We start from the raw sequence: 16,605 nt of genomic DNA, 5'->3' as shown, positions 1-16,605 counted from the left end.
GAGAATATGGTTCGAGAGTCAAGAATAACGACGCATTAACCGAGGCTGGCAGAAAAATAATGTATTACCAGATTAAGCATTGCTGATGCAAACTCTATTTTCATACGATCTCGCAATTAAGAATAACACACATCGGGCAACACATGTCGTTCTTATAACTTCGCCTGAATTCTGCATATTTCCAATTCTCACGTTTTCCGTCGTCGAGCACATAACCACACCGATATTTCGCTGTAAGTTTTACTAATAGCACAAACTATGCTAGAGAATGAGAAAAAAGAACAGCTGCATGCTCGTTTGCTTAAAAGGGGAGGAGAGAGTATGTTTTGATATAAACCGCGCAATATTTGCGTCCCCTGACGAGAATATTTATCGTCCAGTCAAGCTTGTAATTCCCAACAGAAATAACGAAACGTTGTTCTATATATGCATATACGAAGCATATTTTTTACTACGCAAATTCTAAAGTGCATTTTACATACAGAGCATATTTCGACGCGTACGCGGAACGTTTCACATGGCATACAAATACAAAGCCGATTTTCCGAGCGGCACTCCCCCTCCCGTCTCTCTCTCTCTCTCTCGCAGAGATTTATTAAAGCAACCAAATATTCCTTCCAAATATAAGCGACATCGTACGTAACGCCCGTCTTAGATTGATGGTTAAACGAGTTGCCACGTTCACGGCACAGCAGGGCAAAGCACGAGGCGGCGCGCGCGACGCAGCTCTGCTCAGCTCGACTCGGCTCGGCACGACAACTCGTATACAGGGCGACTAGAAGTGCATATCAATTTATGGAAATGAACGAACGCCTCACCGCGTGGCCGCGTCTCGTAGTCGCGCGTTGCCCGACGATGGTTTTACGCGACAGCGTGAGTTGATGGCTATCCAATTTGGCATGCAAAGCTCGGATAGCGAGGCACGCAAATTAGATTCCGAGCGTAATTCGCGCGAAATGCTGTCGAGCGGCGCTTTCCCGGGATGTGGGGGGAGGGGGCGGGGGGGGGCGGTCGAAATTTAAGTACAAACGCTGCGTAAGTTCAACTCCGGCGGTTTATCTCGCTTAATGAGAGATAGAGAGCGAGAGTGGATTACGCATAGAACCTGAAGCCGCCGCAGCAACTGGGGAATCGAGTCAGTTTCCATTTCATCAAGGGAAAATAATGAAATTACGTTTCTCGAGGATTTTGTGTTTCGCAAAAGCGTCATAGACTATTTACAAAAACGATCCTCCGGCGGCCCGAATGTCCGAGTGGATGAAAAGTTACTCGGTAACTCTGGGGATACCTCCACGTGTTTCATCGCGCGGATACCCTTGCTATCGGCACATGTCATGTACTTCCAACGGGAATTGGATTTTCGGTTGACAAATATTTGCGTAAAAATCGTGAAAAAAAAAACTTTTAACCCGAGAGCGTCCGGCGGAAAATTTATTTCACTACGATCGAAATAGCCGACTAATGGACTGTTATCTTATCAACGCGCGCATCGCGCCGCGGCAATTCGCTTCATCGTAACATCGCTTCGCTCATCGAACGGCTCGTATTCGAGCGCGGTGCGGAAACATCAGTTTTAGTATCTGACTCTCTCGCTATCTTTTTCACTTTAGTAAATGGGGAAGTTTATAGACTCGTTAAAATTACATACCGGCAGGAAAAAATCCGCCACTTGACTACTTTGATTATTGTGCATTCTCAAGTACCATAAATTGTTGTTTATGACACTTGAATCTGTTTTATTGTATCTTTCTCCTCCCCGCTCCTCTTATCGTTCCTCTCTCTTTCTCCTTTTTTGTTTTCTCGCTAAGTATTTCTTTAAAGAAGAACTTCTGCTTTAGTTTCTTTTCGCTCACATACGTACAAGAGGTTTCGTCACAAAATCGAGCAGATTCAACAGGTTTTTATCGGGCCTGATTATTATGCGGTACAGATGCGGCTTGCGACGTCGTAATCCGTCAATTTCCATGTCGCGGTAAAACAGCGGACGAATAAGATTAAAGTTAAAAAACACCTCGGGAAAAGTGCAGCCGCTGCGCGTAAATATCGCGCAAATATACGAGGCCAGTAAATAAGCGAGCAACTAGCACGCAACTCGCTTATATTTTCTATTGCACTCTGCTAAAAACAGCGGGCTTAAAAAGCGCCTTATTATTCGACTATTCTCTACCGCCATTGCGTAAGTACAAGGCTTAGTTCTATCTTCGATCCATATTTAACAAAGAAGAAAAGAAAAAGAAAGAGAAAGAGAGAGAGAGAGAGAGAGAGAGAGAGAGAAAAGAAGAAGAAAACATGAAGATCGCGTGTTAGGAAACTATGGTAAAAGCTTCGTTGTTGGTAAGCTCGTGCCTTTCTTTCCTCCGTCATTCTTATTCACATTACGCTATCAATTTTCTATTATCTCTCACTGAAGCTTTCCATAACTTTGACAATCTTCATTTTGTTAAAAACATCGATTTATGCCGGTTCAGATATAAGCTCTTCGATCCTGGGATTAGCGAGGACGATAAGCGAGTCAAAGGATAAGCTTCTCCTGTTCGTGAGAAACGCCAAAGATAACTGAATACCTTCGGTCGCGCACATATTTTATTCCCACGGAAATAAGCGGAAGACCGTTGATGCGAAACCGACACATTTCACGGTGCGACGATCTAATTACGCGACTAGACGTACACCGCACGTCCCGCCCCCCATCCCCCCCGCGGTAAGTTAGTAGAACGCAAGTAGAGTGTTAGTAGAGCGAATTGACGAGCGAACCAGTAAACGAGTTTTTAATTGAAAACGCAATTCGCGGCGTTAGCGGCTCGTCGTTACCCACATATCCCGTCGACGCGGAATGAATTAGACCGGCGCGCACGGACTCCTTCGAGCACCTTGATTGTCGAGCACGGAATTTACGATTCGTCGTCGTCTATTGCACGTGGAAGCCGTGGAAGCCGGGCGAACGAACAGCAATTCCACGACAGTGGGACACTTCTCCCAAGAACGTGCAGTTGCTGGCGACTGAGAGAAAGACTAAATAGGAAAATCAGATTCAACGACCGCAAGCTTGCGCCATTATCGTCATTTCGGTTTCTCCTCGAGAAGAAAAACCCGACGATTCGCAACGCCAAAATGCAGTGGCGGTGTTTTCCGCTCTTGACTTTAAAACGCTAATTTGCCTTGAATCAATTAAGATCGGAAGAGAACTCGAGTGGTGATTTAAGCTGTTAAAACAGCCGAGACACGAAGGCTTTGCGTATATTTTAAATTCTCCCGGGGAAAAATGTTCGCACGTTGATGATTTTAATCTCACGAGAGCCGCACAATCTGTTGCGTGCTATCTCCTGTGAAAATATTTTCGAAAAATATCGCATTTGTCCTCTCTAAATCGCAACACGACCGCCGGAACTTAGAGAAAAGTGCGTTGGGGGAAAAAATGCGGTTTAAAACTCGTGATGTACGTAACGCAGTTTCGCACAATATTTTCAAAATGTTGCCCGAGTCGTAAAACGCGTGTAAAAGCCGCGACGATAATGTTAGGGCAAGATGTCGAGGGTCTTTTCTATTACAAAGAAGATGTACGCAGCGCGGCCACACACACACACACACACGCGCGCGCGCGACAGAAAATACACGAAAACAATTTTTTCGGAATGTCAGACACTTGCGGCGCTTTAACGGACTCGAAGAAATTTTGCCCGCCGATATATAAAATGTACGAGAAAAAATAAAGTTTTGGCACGCGAGAAGTAAATTCGATATCATGTAAAACCGTCCGGCAACGCGACTTCTCCGCGGAAGATGCTCCGCAGAGAAACAAACTTGTCTCTATTTCCTGGCTCATCAAAGTTGTACGTATCGCGATTCAAAGTGTACTCCTCCGCAGACAGCAAACTCCGGAAGTATCATCTTCGAACGTGGCTGTGCGTCTCGATTCCGGTTTCTGCGAATATCGGTTCGCCTGTGAAATTCTGGCGTCTCATGGCGGAATACGCGAACAAGGATGCGATTTTAGAGCTTAATCCAATAACGGAGTTGCCAAAATGTCGAAAATTTCCGCTTCTCGAGCTGTTCGAGAAAATCCAGCGTTTCTTCCCCGCTTCCCTCCGACAAATTTTAGCACGCTTTCCGATAACAGGTTTTCGTGTTTTTCCTACTTTTTTGTTTTTACTTTTAATACCCAAGTTTGTTTCACAGTGAATACACTTATGCAAATACGAGATTTTAGTTTTCGAGCCGCTGGTATTTGATTCAACGTACAGGATCCGATTTGATACACTCGACAGTTCAATATTCAATAATGAATGGAGCACAGGACTCTGAACAGATAGCAATAATCTCCTGATTGCTTTAAAGGAGTATCAATAGTATAGTCGCGATGTGAGTACTCGTGCCTCTGATAATGACAAGTACTATTACACGAAGTAGCAGATAAGCAAAGATACGCTTTGTGCCGAATCGTGACTCCATCGATCTCGATAAAATTATGTAGATGATAAAATTATGTAGATGATCAGACAAGTTCTATGCATATTACATCGAACTTAACTAAATGTCTGCCGCATGGTACCACATTCGAACGAACGTAAATCAAAATTGAATGTGTGACAGTAGTTCAGGTTTATGTGTAGATTACGCAAATTACGTTTTGACGCATAATTTATATAAACACCTATTATAGAAGGATTTGGTGTAACAATAATTCAACTCTTTCTTTTGGAAAAATTACACAAAGCTGAGCGAATTGAATCAGAATCGAAATCAAAAGATTAGTACAATTAACATAAATTGCAAATATTAAATCAAAATTGTATTCAAATCGACAGAGAGAGAGAGAGAGAGAGAGAGAGAGAAATTTTTTAATTTAGATTTTCCAGGTCTTTTTTAAATATTACGATTGTCGTGCTGAATTTTTTGGAAGCTATTTTATACTTTCCTCGTTTTTTACATTGAAATTTTTATCACGAGGAATTAAATATAATCGAGAAAGTATATAACATTGTATTGCAAATATTTCAATATTTCAACGGCTACAAATAATTTGTTTATTCTAGTGCTGTTGGAAGTTTTAGTGTATGTGTATATATGTATGTGTGCACTGATATTATAAAAGGAAAAAATAAAAAAGACGGTATAAAATTGTTCTCTCGATTAGCTCCAAAAATATTGTAATTTTAAGTTCACTTCACGTAAGGACGAAAAGTAAAGAGGTCGCAAATAACATTAAATTAAATTAAATTATTTTATAGCTGAACGCTCAACCACTTCTCACATACGTCATATTTGTTTTTTACTTTCTCTTAGGATATATTACAAACGATATCAAATTCGAACGATTATAAATGTAATATAAACAAATACCCGAAAATTTATTTTCTCCCTCTTACACGGAAAAACATCTCAATTTCGTGTAATAGAATAGATATCAAACGAAAAGTTGGTCAGAAAACGATATCTCTGTTATGTCGATCGAAAAGATCTCTGTCTGAACATTCGGTTGCGTCAAAATTCAATTGAGTACTTAAGAACGATTGACTAAATAAAAAACTCTTATAAGAATCTTTTTGTTTCTACAATTGAGTTTTCGTCTTGTCCCCAGGTAACAGAAAGTCAGTTACATGAACTAAGTTTATACGAGTTCTTTTCCATGTAGATCTTTCTTTCCTCGATCACAGATACTCGAATCGTTCGAAGAGCACAGTTTTATGACTTACATTAGCGGGGAACATTACAACGAGCTTTCTCAATTTCCCGTTTCATTGAAACTAGACTTGTAAATAAATTTGAGCGCTCATATTATTCGAGCATTGGGGGAATCGCTTGGCGGCTCTAATAGCAACCTCTTTCCTGACGATAGTCCTCGCTGCAATTTCCCCTGTTGCAACTAGTGTTCCTACAACCCGTCACTTACTCGACAGCTAATGCGCTCATAAGAAGCCGGCGCGGAGAAGTCGGTGAACTTGAAATTCTAAATATAAATTCATTTCTAAAAGCGACGTCCGCGAGAAACGAAGTCGCGGGATCTGCGCTTCGCTGATGGGGAAAAAATGATCCGGCGAGCCCGAAGTTGGCGAACCGATGAATCATGGAACAGTATAACGTCCCATTGATATGGAGATTTTTATCAATACTCGACCGAAACGCGGCGGCCGAGCGAATCTCGAAAATCGCGGCCGAGTCGTTCGAGTGAATTCGCGAACTCGCGACCCCGCGAACCCGAACCGAATATCGATCGCAAAAGCGAGAGCGAGACGCAACGATCTACTCGCGAATATCTCGCGATCCGGGAATTGACCGTGATGGAACTGCGATAAAGTCTGTTTCGTCTGCCGAAGAAAGACGGAAGTAACGAAAAGACACGCGAGTCAGCCGCTTTCGTTCTTCGTGAAATGCACGGCGAAGCGCGGCAGATTAAACGCGAACTGTCAACTTTACGGAGTCAATTTGACAGAACGATCGGGAGAGAAGACGTCGCAAACACACAGTGCCGCGCTCGTCGACGAACTGCGTGGCCAAGGTGGCCGCACCGCCGCGAGTCGCGCCGCGAAGCGTCGCGCATCACACAACGCGCATCGCCCCAGCTGTCTCATTCGCGGTTCCGAAAACCCGGCGTTGCACTGCCGATAATTGTCCGATGCACGCGTTCGATACAAAATCCAGATTAGAAAATATAGAGGAAAAAAATCCGAAAGACAAAATTAATGAAATCTGCATGGAAAGAAAAGTACCATCACAGGTAAAAATTAACTTCCATAACTAAAAATTAGCTGGTCATATAATACAACTGAAATTTACTTAATTTAGCTTTCTTTTTGTCCCTGTGCCTAGTTTTTAGCTACCATAGTTTGATAACTAAATTTCAATTGTATTATATGGACAGTTCATTCCTCTCTGCTGTGTGCACCTTGAAAAAGAAGAAGAAAGTGTGCCTTTTTGCCCTTTTGGAAAAAAAGTTAGTTGAATTTACCAGACACGAATTGAACGTGTCTTGGTTGAAAGAAACAAAATTTTATATTCTTACGACCCAAATTCGGTCCTTCTAACCAGAAATTCTGCTTCCTTCAAACAAAACGCGTTTAATTCGTTAACTATCTGGTAAATTCAACTAATACTTTTTCCCGTGCGTTTTTGAATAGTTATAAAAGCCCTAGAATTTTTACACTTCCAAACGTGTATTCAACTGGTTAACTGCGTTAATTAATTAGCATTTAAGCGATCGCGTGAAATACAATTTATGATTTAACTCGGTGCGCTTTTGGGTCTCGACATGCCCACAAATTTCTCAAGTTTCGCAGCCGAATATCGAGGGCGAGAGACCGAAATGCTTCTCAGATAAGGGGAGAGACGATACCAAGTTAAATTAAAATAGATCAGCGCGTTCGCGGATCGTAAAAATCCGACGGTCTTACCGCAGTTATAACGTATAAAATTATAACGCACTCGTGGACGAAAGAGAACGGCGAGTTCGCGACAAAAACAAAAGGAAAAAAAGTGACAGCAGGATAATTCGAACCAGGAATAATCGGGCGAAAAGGTAAGTCGTTTGAGAAATGATACAATCTGTATTACGGCGGCAACGACGATCCGGAGGAGTTCCTTCGCGAGGAAAACGCGTTCCCGTTTTCGCACGTTAATTGCGAGAGCCTTTGTTGTTCGCGACACGAATATTTTTATTCGTGTGAAAGAATGCTCGCTTAACGGCACAATACGTGCGCGAGTTTTCCACGGGCCAGTAATGCAGATTAATTATCCGGTGCGACACACGATAAGCGTCTCTGGAAACGATATTCGATTAGTTAGTTCGGGGCGATGCTTTTTCCCCCTGTTCTGAGCTTATTACGAATTAATAATTAGTATTATACGCAATAGCTACGATAATTAATATAATATCAGGTGGTTAACAATTAATATTATACGACAGGACAAATAGTTATCATGCGTAGTACGTTAACAGTGTATTCAGGAAGAATTAATCGCCATTACACGCGAGCATGTCGCTTTTATATACAAATTAAAAATACAAATGTGCGTTCAATAGAGATTGAAAGAGTGCGCGTTATAACGCACTCTTTAATTAAAAGCGCGAAAAAAGTCCGCAGCGAAATTTAAATGTACATTATTCGCGAGATTTGGTGGTGAAATTCACATCCTTTACTTTTCAAGAATTGTGATGAAACTGAAAAGAACCGCCTCGCAAAAGCTCGATTTAACGGTGTTGGCTGACAAAAGACGAAATCTCCTTCCTTCCCGAACATTTGTCGGATTGCAATTCGCCGCAGCAACGTATATTTTTTTCGCCTACCGCGCGAGTATCGATCTGAAAGATACGAAACGAGTGAAAGGAAAGACGAGCTTGGTGTAAGCTATTCCCAAAGAGACACCGAACCAACTGAGCTATTTTAAGGAGGAAATTTTAAAACGGTGTAATGTAGACGTTGATCCGTAAGAAAGGTCGCGCGGCTAAAAACACGCGCATTTGCCGCAAGCTCGTTAATTATGCGCTCTTTACTTTCTCGCGGCAATTGGAGAGCGGCCGTGGCGGAGAGACAGAAAGTTCAGACGAAGAGTCCGGGACAGTAGGGCAGGACAGAGGCCAAGAACTTCTGAGTCCTCTCCAATTACGCGGTCTGAGAGCAGTGACGGATAATGCGTGTCCCGAACCCGAAAACGTCTAGAGTCAAAAGTGAAAAACAACTTCACATTTTTTCTTCTACTTTTTCCGCCGTGATCTTCAGTGGTGTCCTGACTAGTTAGTTTTCTGCAAATATGTGACAGTACACGGATAAATGAGAGGTACATTCGTACAAAGTATGTACGAATATTTTTCAGACACGTACACAATCTTTTTACGAATAAATGTTTCCCCATCGTTCTGTTTTTTCTTCCTTTCTGCATCAAGTGCTCGCGCTTTGTGCATCTATCGAAAAACACGTCTCTGCGTTCGACTCTGATACGCTCGTTCTGTTTCTCGTCCGTTTCGCGATACATCGTTGGTGTAAGTCCACGAAACAGAAATTAATACGCTTCTCTTCTCGCTGTAGTCGAAAGCGTATTTTGCGTAGTGCGTAGTGCGTAAATTTGAAGGCTCGCCTGTGCAAGTGGAAAGGAACGGCCAGTCCGGGGAGGAAAGTCGCGATATTTTCATGTATAGAAATGTAAACAATACGAGTTCGAAAGTAACAATAAGCATTTTATGACACGTGTGGGCATGATATTCATTTCAACGGTCAATATTTTCCCCGAAATTGAAATTGAACATCGCATTCTCAAATGATACACAGATTTGTAGAAATACCGTTTCCATGTTTTTTTTACATAGCCGTTTGCGAAATTGTACATTATTCATATGGAGAAACGTATTTATATTTGAGTTTCGATAAGTTTCGCGACGTTGAGCGTGTAACGCGCGGCTCGCATTATTTATCACAAATGGACTAGCTGGACGCGACTATGCGCGATCAAATCGTGAATGGAATAACTGCGAAGTGACGGCGAGTAAATCCCTTTCCGCGTGCCGATGAAAATGCCATAAAATATGCTCTGTTGCAGCTTATCCAGAATTAATACCTCTATTATCCTCTAACAATACCGCGAAAATCTCGTTGTTCTCCGGGGCTCGGAATTTTCGTGTGCAGAGTACTGAGCACGATCAACGCGCGGCCGATAAATCACAATTACGTGTAAAGAGTGAGATCTATCTCATCAACGTCGAGATGATTTACCGGCCCGTTGTATATCTTTCCGCAAAAGCGGTTTCATCGCGAAAACGTATTTCCAACAGCGGGAGAGCGTTGATCCCCCGTTTCAAATGTATAATCCAACATTTGCATGCGGCGCTTTCCTCATCCTCGTAGTTGTCGTTGTGACGAGCGCGCGTCCACGGCGCTTTTTGCACCTGCGTGAAACCGCAAGGACGCGGTAAAATCGAAATATGGATTACGTTCCGCCTGTGGTCCCCGTATTTCCAACCACGAGCGGCCGCTTTATCGGAAAACTCGGCCGTTGCCGCGGCTGTCGTCGAATATGCGCGTGGAATTGAACACGCGCCGCTTAATATAAGACACACTTTTATGCGTATTTCACGAGAGAGACGGTGGGAGGAGAGATCATTTCATCGCGCGACGATTAAAGCTTCCAATTTATTTTCACTCGTATGAATATTTTTTATCCGGATATGAGAGAGCGGGATATTCGCGGAGTAACGCCGCACGTCGAAAAATCGACCACTCAGCAGCGATACTGACGGAGAAAATCGTAAAAATCTCGACGAGGTCAACGGTTACGGCACGATCTTTCACGTATGTCCATATGTAACGGCTATTGGTGGAATCTCGTTTTACCATCGTCGAAACGTGAAGCGAGGACGCACGTCAGCGTCGAATAGAGCCGAACAGGTCCGCCTTATTTTTCTCGATACGGTACCGTACCGTACCGTGATCGGCAATGAGGCTTGCAAGATTCTTTCGCCGCCGGGTCTTACTTAATCGAAATCAGCGCGTAACAAGCCGGTCATTCAGATCCAACGCTCCTCCTCGCTCGCAGCTGAAGTGTCAGCAACGAGCGTTTTCCTGGCCTGGTCGTCTCCGTGATACAAAACAGGACCCTATATACTTCAGCCACATGAGACCAGCGACTGCTCGACTCGAAAGGGAGTGAGTAAGTGAGGAAATTTATCTCGCCTTGGGACCGTTCAGACGCTCGCTAAAAATACATACGTGTTTAAATATGCAGCTAGCTGAGCACTGAACAGCAACGTTTTTCAACGACCGTCACTTAATTCGAGTTAATAAAGATGTCCGGATGATTCTTTCGGTAATAATTAGTCGATTGAGGATATTTAATAAAGCGAGACATTCCTCGATATCATCGCCGTTATAGAGAATACTTCCACGTGTCTCGCCGTCGATAAAAGGATCAAACGACAGTTTCCCCCGCGTTCATGTCTGGATATCGAATGAAGTCCGGGACTTTCCATATGGATCGACCGCACCTATTAAGCGGAAACGCCCAATTACAGAGCAGCTTCGCTAATGTTAGCACTGATTTCTCCGCATCGAGGTTAAGTACAACAGCGGTATTCTCTACTGCATTAGCAATTTGTATCTCTAATTGAATCGGTCATTATAAAATGAATTGCGAAGAAACAAGATTCTCCGTCCGTGTATCTTTTCTCTGTGGATCCGGTATAATATTTATAGAAAAATATTAATTAAACTCTCTCCGTGAAGAAAGCACTCATTCGCGGGAAAGTTGATCTTCGCGTGAAATTAAAAATACAGGAAACTCCGCTCTAAATATACTTTCGTGAATTATAGATCGTCTCTCAAGCGGACTTGAGATACATCGAGAGAGGTGCGTCGCTAACGCAATACGAAACACTGTTACAACGTCGGTCTTTATTAAAAGTATACAAAGCGAAACACGAGTGAAGGCATTCGCTATTGCGCCGCAATGAACCGCGGACTCATTATTCAGCGCTTATCGAACAGGCTTGCGGTCGTCATAGAAACGTGACGACAACAACGGTAACGCGAAGCCTACTGGCAGCACGAGCCCGAAGTGTTTTCGATCTCGAGCGAAAGCGAGATATACACGTTTCGTGAAAATTTCAGAAAAGGCATTTCGGAACTTCGCCACGTCGACGGATATCGGAACGTCCGCCGAGTGACAACGAATGCGACATCAACATACTGTCGGCGCTCCGGAGATGCTATTGTTCGTTGCGTTCGATGAAATGCACCGACTGTTTCAGAACATACCTATCATGAGCGAGTTCGCCGACTAATTTTACGAATACATCAGGAGATCGATCATTTACAAATGATAACAGTGAAAGACTGTGAAAGACTCCGCAGAGAAAGTTTCTTGAGACCTAATTAAGATACAGTTCGATTTCCCAAAATAACGATGGGTTCTAATTGAGAAATCTACGCGGTTTCAAATTATAGCTTTAAAGTTAAAAAAAATATACTGTTTTCTTCTCAATTTTTCCACGAATTTCTTCGGTTTCTGTCATAAAGGTACAAAAATTCATTTAGAAAAATTCACGTGTGTTCGGTTAAAACCTGCTACACGTTCTTTTTTCCTTCAAGAAGATAAGAAATAGAGAAAATTTTCGGAATATGGGAAAAAAGATGATTTTTCCGTAAAACTTAAAAACTATATTTCTGGCTAAAAGTGTAATGTTTTAAACATACGATACATTCTAAGAAACAAACAAATCCTATTATCACCTCAATGTTTTCCCAAAGGTTTTTTTTGGGTTTTCACTTTACACTACGAGTGAATTGAACAAAATATATAAAACACTTTAAGTATATTAACACTTTACAAGACACACACACGTGCTATTAATCTCCTAATTTGATATTCGATCAATTGTTACTCAATCATGACGATGACAACTGTACGCCACAGCGCACAGTCAATCAGTATCGCGGAAAAGAGGCATCACCTCATGTTTGAGATAAGAATGGAATTTCCAATTAATATTGTAATTGGATAATCTATTTTAGGACAACTTTAAGTATTTTTATCGAAATCTATGCTGTATGTGAGAAAACCTGGAAAAGTTTCTATGTTGGACCTCGTAAAATCTTAATATTGCAAATGCAATTGAGACAATAAAATTTAACTACTCGTCTCAGGACGGGCTTTAATTTCATCGAATTTTATATCGAAGCTTATCGATACGGTTGAGCCATTCCGTATGTTCGATGAATAGGCGATACGTGCGGAAGTTGGGAAACGCGCCCTTTCATTCGGTAACCAGCCGATTGTTTTGTAACCTCTTTAGCTTAACGATACTTTTACACACGATTTTCGGCACGTTATTGCGGAAGAGACCCAGCCGAACCCGATAACGACGAACTATAATCGGCACCAAAATCCAGAGGCGAAGTCGCGAACGCTGCGGAGTCGCCCAAGTTTCATTAATTGCTAAAGTTCCGTAAAGCCGATTATGAAGAACAATATACCGTGCGGAGATAGTCGTTGTTATTGCCGAATAGTCACGACGCAGCTAGTTGGACGTCGAAAAATCATGACGTAACCCCTTGTGAACTTGCACGGCTCGTCAAAGAAATACAAGATTTCGTATCACGGCAGAATCGTTCTGTTGCTGGCGGCACGTGTGCTCTCGTGATAACCGTAATTACATTCTATACAAAGAAAAAGGTTTCTTTGAATTTAGTATACGTGTTTGTTTAACTTTTTTAATATAAACAACAAAATTTAATGTTAAACATTTTGTTTAAATTGAAATGTTGTTTCACTAGAATAAACTATGTTTTCTGATGGAAAAAGTGCTATTTAGAGGAAATTTAATATTTCGTTTTCAATAAAAAAAACTTATTTCATTAATTTCATTATATGAGCTATTTATTTTGAAAGTGGCCTAAGTCCACTTGTCAATTTTTTTTGGACTGTAGTAACGTATAAAACTTGAAGTTAGCTGTCATAAACAACATTTTGCGGTTAAGTATATTCAGAGTATACGATAATTTTTGACACATAAATTTTCGCAGTTATTTCAATAATTAAAAACATTACTTTGAAAGTTGTCTAAGTCCAATTCATTATTGGTAATGTCCGAAAGTGCGTCGTAGAAATGTCATTAAAGAAAAATAATTTACTGTTTGTTCCTCAAGATTATTATTATGTTATCAAAAAGTGCCGAAAAGGTAATAACTTTATTCTAAATGAAGTGAAACAAGAGGATTTTATATCAACAAGATTTTTGGAGGATGCCGTTTTTAAAAAAGTAAAGATTTCTAACGGAGAAATAATAAATTGGTTAAAAATATGCTGGATGCGTTTTTTGAGAAATGAACCATATAAAATTGTCTATAAGATATCAATGGATAAGAATGCAGAGTTTAAAATCTTGGATTTATTACCACATTGGAGTAAACCAAGAAAATTCGAAAATATTGTATTGACAACACTTTATAAAAATATAAGACGAATTACAATAGCAAAATACAAGGACATGATGGACTTACTACGATATATACCACCGGAGCACCATGGCTTCTTCAAATCCCTCCCGCATACATNAAATTGGTTAAAAATATGCTGGATGCGTTTTTTGAGAAATGAACCATATAAAATTGTCTATAAGATATCAATGGATAAGAATGCAGAGTTTAAAATCTTGGATTTATTACCACATTGGAGTAAACCAAGAAAATTCGAAAATATTGTATTGACAACACTTTATAAAAATATAAGACGAATTACAATAGCAAAATACAAGGACATGATGGACTTACTACGATATATACCACCGGAGCACCATGGCTTCTTCAAATCCCTCCCGCATACATAAAATGTAGATGAGCAGTAAATTGTTATGTAATTTATATAGTTAGAAGATTTCCTGAATTGCATAAATTGTGTTTTTGAAGTGTTACAAAAAAATATGAATTAAATTGAGTATTGTTTTTTCAATTTGAAGCGTTTTAAATTATGTCGAATGGACTTGGGCTCTTTCAAATTTTATAACAAATCTAGTTGTTAATTTTGAAAATGGCTCAACTCCATTTGTGGTAAGAAAACACATATTCACTTAATAATTGCTATTATTTTAATAGGAATTGTAAATTTAACTCTCTTAGATACACTTAAGCAGTGTGACACATTGGTATCTTCTACGTATATTTTTAATTTTATTGAAACGCAAACTCTTAAATATCTCAATTTAAATATAAATGGACTTAGGTCACTTTCAGAATAAACGGCTCATATATTAAATATTGTTCCATTGAAACAAAAAAAATTCTTTAGTATTTTTCTAATTATTAAATATTATTTTTCTAATATAATGTTATTATTTTTAAATAACTTGTTGCTTATGACAGCCATTATAATGTTTAGGAAAATACAAAAGAAATATGTTATTTGATGTAAAAATATTTATTATTTAAGAAACCATACAATCCTGTTTGTTGAATTAAATATATGTTTGCTCTATTCCAAGAGATAAATTTCTTTCAATCGAAGAAATATTAAATCTAAAGGAATCTTTTTTTCTGTCTATGAACGAAACAAAATTCCTCTTTCGTCGCTGAAGAAAAGGGGAAAAGTCAAAGTTTTACCGCATTGGTTCGCGACGACGTGTGAACGCGAATCCGACTCCCGCAATTTTATCTATTCGCGAGCCGATTATCCGCGAATCAATGTACCGAGCTTTCACGCCTCATGTGATCCCGCGTATCCTCGCGACGCCGATGCCGCGCAAATGCCGCCCGATCGATATAGGTGCGTTGCACTATTCGTCGTTACTCTATTATATCATCGGGCGCGTATTAGCGTCGACATTTTCGCGAGGCAACCCTTTTTGGCGCATTCGCTTACTAAGCGAAAGGGTATACGCATCGAATATATTACAATACATGCAGTACAGTGACTATCGCGGCGCGCCGCGAATTTATCGAACCGTGTGCGCGCCACGTCGCGCCTGGAACGGCGCGTTCGTTCGGCCGCGGGCGCAAACTGCGTGCCAAAACCGGAATAAATCCGAAACTCCGCAGATTACCGCTACTTCACGAAGCGAAACGGAAATCTGATAGACACACGCACCGCGCGCCACCGCGTACCCAGCGTGTAACACGATCTTCCAGCAGACGAAGTACCAGACTGTAACATGCGCTCTCTCTCTTTCTCTCCATCCGCCGATAATGCGAGTACATTAATAAGGGTTTTTCTTGTGAACAGCTCGCTTTTAATTTAGCTCTCATTAATTAACAGACTCTTATAATCGTGGCGAGACCGGCAAAATGAAAGAGATTTAAAGAGAGAGAGAGTGAAGGGAGAGGAAATCCGACCACTTCGAACGAGCAAGTGCCGATAAGCGCAACGAGAATGAGGTCTAACCGCGGCATCGAATAAAAGTTGAAACGTCACGAAGTGGAAGGGGTCATCGGGAGGCACTACCAACGAAACTTCTACAAGAACCGAAGGAAAGCAGCATTGATTCGTCGAAAGCCATCGATGGATATGCTAACGAGTGAGCGAACGAGTCAATGTTCGCGGGAGCAAAAGTTCGACGAGTTCGGCTCGTCCGACCGCACCACGTCGCGATCGAGAAAGAATGAAGTTTGCGGAGGACGCAATTACTTCGTGAGAATGTTTACCATAAGCCAAGAAGCGATGATGTGACCGCGTAATATGAGATAATGTGCCAGGCGAAAACTGACGTATCGAAAATAACGATTGTTTGAACGGCCACGGAAGCGACGTCGATAGGAACGAGACGTTCACGCTTGTGGCCGATTCATAACGTAAGAATCTGATTCCAGAGACTTCTTCAAGGTCCTTTAGCGCAGCCCAACATTTTAACTTTCTATCTCTTTATGTCTATCTCTTTCATGTTCACGTCTAAGACGTAAAAGTGGTACCTAAGTTTTCGGCATTGTAAGATTTGAAGCAAGTTCTCTGCATCCGTAATAGTTTTATATTTCACGATAGGTTATAGCAATAATTTCGCAGAATTAGTGATATTTCGAAAGTGTGGTATACTTCGTGAGGTATAATTTCTCGTGCATGCAGTGCCAGTGCTCGGATGCAAAAATTATTTAAAAATTGTTAAAGGCCGGAACTCTCGCTTAGCATTAGAAATACCAA

At 41.1% G+C, this 16,605-nt stretch overlaps 1 protein-coding gene across 2 annotated transcripts in view; it reads right to left on the bottom strand.

Annotated features, from left to right (window-relative positions):
• LOC106741265 (myb-like protein AA) overlaps positions 1-16,605 on the bottom strand; it is a 72,751-nt gene that overhangs the window by 43,076 nt on the left and 13,070 nt on the right. The window contains exon 1 of one of the 2 annotated variants that reach the window (XM_014613065.1): positions 5,820-5,843. The exons of the other annotated variant lie outside the window; for it this stretch is intronic. The gene's annotated coding sequence lies outside the window, so the exon portion shown is untranslated. Of the gene's footprint in view, positions 1-5,819; positions 5,844-16,605 lie in introns of those variants that run through there. 2 annotated transcript variants of the gene reach the window in all.

Source organism: Dinoponera quadriceps, unplaced genomic scaffold, assembly GCF_001313825.1.
Source record: "Dinoponera quadriceps isolate SergipeBrazil2010 unplaced genomic scaffold, ASM131382v1 scaffold657, whole genome shotgun sequence".
Classification (NCBI taxonomy): Eukaryota; Metazoa; Arthropoda; class Insecta; order Hymenoptera; family Formicidae; genus Dinoponera; species Dinoponera quadriceps.
This window is presented reverse-complemented; position numbering and strand designations above follow the sequence as displayed.